The sequence below is a fragment of the Electrona antarctica genome (genome assembly GCF_951216825.1).
Source record: "Electrona antarctica genome assembly, chromosome: 1".
NCBI lineage: Eukaryota > Metazoa > Chordata > Actinopteri > Myctophiformes > Myctophidae > Electrona > Electrona antarctica.
Window position 1 is genome coordinate 6,754,491 of NC_136806.1, and position 6,094 is coordinate 6,760,584.

The 6,094-nt window shown below is 42.3% G+C and overlaps 1 long non-coding RNA gene across 1 annotated transcript; it reads right to left on the reverse strand.

Annotated features, from left to right (window-relative positions):
• Positions 1-4,835: 4,835 nt before the first annotated feature.
• On the reverse strand, positions 4,836-5,607 carry LOC306931055. The gene is made up of 3 exons (XR_013790959.1): positions 5,251-5,607; positions 5,104-5,171; positions 4,836-4,901 (listed from the first exon to the last, which is right to left on the reverse strand). It is a non-coding gene; the product is annotated as an uncharacterized lncRNA (long non-coding RNA).
• Between the last annotated feature and the right edge of the window lie 487 nt (positions 5,608-6,094).

Sequence of the window (6,094 nt, forward strand, 5' to 3'; positions counted from 1 at the left end):
TTACACTGGAAAGGTTTGTCTCCAGTGTGGACACTCTGGTGTCTCTTAAGGTGACATGACCGACTGAAACTCTTGTCACAATCTTTACACTGGAAAGGTTTGTCTCCAGTGTGGACACTCTGGTGTCTCTTAAGGTCACGTGACCGGATGAAACTCTTGTCACAATCTTTACACTGGAAAGGTTTGTCTCCAGTGTGGAGATGCTGGTGTGCCGTCAGATTACCTAACCTACTGAAACTCTTGTCACACTGTTTACACTGGAAAGGTTTGTCTCCAGTGTGGAGATGCTGGTGTGCCGTCAGATTACCTAGCTGACTGAAACTCTTGTCACAATGTTTACACTGGAAAGGTCTGTCTCCAGTGTGGACATGCTGGTGTCTCTTAAAGTCACCTGAGTGACTGAAACTCTTGTCACACTGTTTACACTGAAACGGCTTTTCTCCCGGGTGGATACGCTGGTGCGTCTTCAACTTACTGAAACTCTTGTTACACATTTTACACTGGAAAGGTCTTTCTACAGTGTCGACAGACTCGACACCTCCACTTGCCTCCCCCCAATCACCACTGTCATCAGTGACTTCAGTGTCAGATTCGAGTTCAACTTCAGAGCAGTGTGAAGAGATGTCTTCATCAACTTCACCTTTCACTGCTAGTAATGTCAACATTGACCCATCAGGTTCCTCTGGTCTTTGAAGTAGTTCCTCCTGTTCTTCTTTAAGCTCCTCCTGTTCCTCTTTAATGTGTGGAGGCTCTGGTTCCTCCTGGAGCAGACTGGGGATCCTCTCCTGTCCAGGAGAAACTTCCTCTTTGCACACAACCATGTGCAGAATGTTGAGTTGTGGGAGGTCTTCAGGTTCCTCCTGTTTAACTGAAATGTCTTCAGGTTCCTGCTTAATAGAAATGTCTTCAGTTTCCTCCTGTTTAATAGAAATGTCTTCAGGTTCCTCCTGTTTAATAGAAATGTCTTCAGGTTCCTCCTGTTTAATAGAAATGTCTTCAGGTTCCTCCTGTTTAATAGAAATGTCTTCAGGTTCCTGTTTAATAGAGATGTCTTCAGGTTCCTCCTGTTTAATAGAGATGTCTTCAGGTTCCTCCTGTTTAATAGAAATGTCTTCAGGTTCCTCCTGTTTAATAGAAATGTCTTCAGGTTCCTCCTGTTTAATAGAAATGTCTTCAAGTTCCTCCTGTTTAATAGAAATGTCTTCAGGTTCCTCCTGTTTAATAGAAATGTCTTCAGGTTCCTGTTTAATAGAGATGTCTTCAGGTTCCTCCTGTTTAATAGAAATGTCTTCAGGTTCCTCCTGTTTAATAGAAATGTCTTCAGGTTCCTCCTGTTTAATAGAAATGTCTTCAGGTTCCTCCTGTTTAATAGAAATGTCTTCAGTTTCCTCCTGTTTAATAGAGATTTCTTCAGGTTCCTCCTGTTTAATAGAAACATCCCTGGCTGAGTCTGGAGAGTTCATCTTCACCTGCAGTCTGGGCTCCACACACTGGTTGAGGTATGGCTGGTCTTCATGTTGGTCTGGCTAGGAGCTACAGGTGACAAAAAATCACACCCGTGTGAACTGAGTGGTGTAATATAGCCTGTCTGACGTAATTAAATCATGTCTGACGTAATGAAATCACACCCGGGTGAACAGGGTGAACATAGCAACCATGCTCATTTTTTCTGCACAGACTAACAAAGCCAGTTGTAGGAGTGGTTTACACCACTCAAAAAAACCTGAACTACAGAACATTCAGTAGATGTTCTGTGGTCTGGTGTTTTCTGGCTCAAACAAGTGCTCTGATCTTCCTGCTGTTTATGATGTCACAACCTGCAAATTCCATATATGTCAATGGGATTTGCCAGCAGATGTCACTGTTTTTATTGTTTTGCCTATTTTCATTGCAGCTCAAAATGCTTCCAAACCCCAGAGAAAACGTCAGACCACAGAAAATCCACTGAATGTTCACAGTTCAGGGTTTTTTTGGGGTGTAATTGAGGTCATAAAACCTAAAAGAAAAACGAAAAATAGCAGGGGGGACTAGTTTCTGAATTTTGGTGTGGTGTTAGGTAGGCTATGCGGCTATGCCTAATTCTAAATGACGGAGCAGATGCGCAAAGACCCGCCCGGCAGCACTGTTTAATGCAATTTATTTGTTCCAGTTATAAGTATTTTTTGTTGAATTACTCATGACAAAGTTGTAAAAGTCAACAGTAGGTCTACCCATAACTTGCACAAATAAATTGCATTAAACAGTGCTGTCGGGAGGGTCTTTGCGCAACCGCTCCGTCATTTTGATACATGCGTTAGGTATGGGTATAAGGTTTTCAAAAAGCTGTGCAAACGCGTTGGGTGCGCCCCCTAGTGGTCTGTTTGCACAGACTCAAATATTAGATACGTATAGGTATCGTTGAAAACCAAAATAATTGATAAAAGCAGTGTTGTAAATAGGTTTTCAATGTAATGAGTCCCGGGATGCAGGGATGGTCTTTTAGATGAGTCCCAGGGACATTTTATGAGTCCCACTTCAACGACGCTAGGAGTCATGTTTTGCCATTTTTACAAATTGCAGCATTTAACTCCAATTTCATTTTATATGGTTATGTGTTTATATTCATGTAGAAAACAGAAGAAGAAATGATATTATATCTAAAGCTAGCAAAATAAACTAGAATAAAAAACAGTACAGTAGTACCGTAGTGCCTCCCGTGGTCGTGGATGCAGAGGTTGTTGTTTTATTGCGTCCCTTAACTATAAACTGTGTTTTGGGATGCAAAATGCACCCTATTTTAATCTCTGTAAAATAGATTTTTCAATGGATTCTGTTACTATTGGGTGTGCTAAATAACATACTAAAAGTTTGGGAACAACGAACAACCAGAAAAGCATAGTTTTCAAGATGGCGTCCACGGTGGCTAAAATATAAATGTAAAAAATCATAACAATTATGCACTTCATAACTACTTTTTGAATTGAATTTTGCATGGTGTTAGGTATGGGCATAAGGTTTTCAAAAACCATTGCAAACTAATTTGGCTCGCCCCCTAGTGGTCGGTTTGCAATGAAAGGATTCTGTTACCATTGGGTGTGCTAAATAACATACTAACATTTTACGGAAAACAAACAACTTGAAAGCAGTATATAAAGGATAGAGACCGAACTGGAGCACTAGCCCCGCCCCCAAGCTATTCATTTCGATGAAGTTGCTCAGTGGCGTTTTGAAGCACCCGGAAGACTGCCGGAAGTACCTCCTCCGGACCTCAAATTTGAGGTCCGGGGTGACGTATGGGTGACGTAGGGAGTGATGGTCCTACATGTTAAAGCACGGGTCCGCCTGTCCTTCCTTTTACCACTAGGGCCCAGTGCTTCAACGTTGGAGCGCCTCACTGGCCCCTTGCTTGAAAGGGATCGTTTTCAAGATGGCGTTCACGATGGCTGCCGCAAGCTTAAAATGCCGGTTTCATTCCAAAGTTGCAAACCGACCACTAGGGGGCGAGCCAAATTAGTTTGCGATGTTTTTTGAAAACCTTATGACCATAACTAACACCATGCCAAAATTCAAAGAGCAGTTACCAAGTGCATAATTGTTATAATTTTTTACATTAATCACAGTTTATATGCATTTTAGCTCCCGGCAGTGTCACGTAAAAAATCACAACAATTATGCACTTGGTAACTGCTTTTTGAATTTTGGCATGCTGTTAGGTATGGTCATAAGGTTTTCAAAAAACATTGAAAACTTATTTTGCTCGCCCCCTAGTGGTCGGTTTGCAATGAAACCATAGGCATTTTAAGCTCCCGACAGCTCCATCGTGGACGTATCCAAGACTACTAGGGGGCGCGCCCAATGCGTTTGCACAGCTTTTTGAAAACCCATACCTAACACCACACCAAAATTCAGAAACTAGTCACCAAAAGCCAAATATTGCTGATTTCTTACAAGTCCGCCCCCTGCTAAAAGAAAAAGGAATGAAAAATGAATGTGAGAAACCAAACCTTTAATGTGGTATTTCAGTCCACTCACTGCCTTCTCAATCTCATTCCACGTTGCCAGAGAAACTTTGAGTGAAGCCCTGGTTGCTCAAAGCTCTATCTGGGTTGTCCTCTTTGTGTCTTCAGGTTGAAAAGGACAGACTGTCCCTCTAAACGGCGACCAACTGGTTCGGTTCACGTTAAACTTTCTATTCACTTGTATAGACGGACTGTACTTGAGGCTAGCGTAGCATTATCTCACAAAGCAAACAGTCTTTTTTGATCCTGCTGTTTTCACAACTTTACGCAGACTGTCGTGCAAAGACAATCTCAGACACAAAGTTACAGAAAGGTTTGTGCACTGCAGCACACGTCTATTATAAAACGTACTCTGTTCGTCTCTCCTCTGCTGTTTGTTTCATTGTTCTCATCCACTCTCTCTGAGATGAATTCATTTGGTCTACTCCCAGTGTTGCCATATCTTGTGGGAGAAATAAGCAACCAGGTCTATGAAAACAAGCCCCAAAACAAGCAACAGTTACTGCACTATTTCCAGCATCGACTCGTCATAGATCTGTTATTATTATTTATCAGATCTACAAGCCCAGTGCTTGTAGATCTGATATTTTCAACAAAACAAATATAGGAAAAAAGTGACAAATGTGGAATGTTTTTGAACAATTTGTCTTACACAAACATTAAATTCCCATTGACAATGGAGAATTTACGTCATATGTAGACGAGCACCGCATCGGCTCTTACCTTTTTACCTATCCACTTCGTGCCTTATTGTGGCACAAAAAACATCGGCTACATTTGTCCTTGTCCTTTGACAATGAAGGGATGATATACGATAAGAGCGCCCTGTAGCGTACCCGGCTGGATAAAGAGGTTGAAGGCCGACTGATGATGTGAAGTTTCTTTATTAAATCAACGTGAAAACTAAAAACAAAGCACAAAACGTATAATCAATATAAGGCACACATAATCAATATAAACAGACAAACAAATACAATTTACAAATAAACCAATTAAAAAGGTATATACATCAAACCACAATACCACATGAGCAGACCACCAACTACAACAATAAAATCCCACAACAATATCACACAAACAAATAACCATAAAAATTGACATTCACCTTGTTCCCTCTCCAGCTAGGTGCTAACTCATGATGTCCCTCGACCATGTCATTCTCCAGGAGAGTCACTAAAACCAATGAATCAACAAATTAAAATCTGAAAGTTCCATTTCCATTTGATCTGTTATTTAATTTCTCTGCACTCACTTGATCCTTTGTGTTCCATTTCATCCTGTTGACGAGGTTAGGCTTAGCTCTCAATCCTCTTTGTTTGAGAGAAGCATGGTGAGGAACAAACATTTCCTCTGACTGATGTTGGGCTGTCTTTTGTCTGTCAGTCTGGCTCAGGTGAGCGAGCGAGCTTCCTGTTTCCTGTTTCCTGACAGTCCTTCAAATTAAAAGCGTTTCCTCCATTTCGCTCCGGGGTCCGTTACACTCCCACCAAAATCATACGTGGGCATGAAGTGTATGAGTCACATATGATTTTCTAGTCAGAACAGAGGCAACAGTGTGTATTAACAATCCATCCGAGCACAAGCCTCCCAGGGTCAGAGATGTCGACAATTAGGAAGCAGGCTCACCAGTCTCCAACAACAGGCCCAGCTTCTGCACAGAATGCTCGTCCGCACTGGTCAGCCTCTTCAGCTGCTGCTGGAGAGTGATTGAGGCATTGTAAGTATGGAGAACTTTGGTCGTCAGACCTTCCATCAACTCCTGGAGGTGCTTGTTCAGAATTGAGGTATTGTGCCACAGCCCTCTGTCGGATTCGCATCTCTTTGGACTTCCAGACATCGTGGTACTGGGACCTCAGGCGGTCCACACACTTCAGTCGACGGGCCGTCTCGTATTTCTGCACGTCTTTCTCTCCCTTGATCCTTGAACTGGGGTTCAATATGTACTTGAAGGGACCTTGGATATTTTCGGTCCAGGATACAAGCCAGGTTACTTTGTTGTCATGACGAACCTCCTTCCACTTTGTGCCTGGGGGAGCCTTGGAGTGCTTAGAGTCTTTGCTGCAGTTGATGATTATGTCCTTGGGTCTGATCCTACG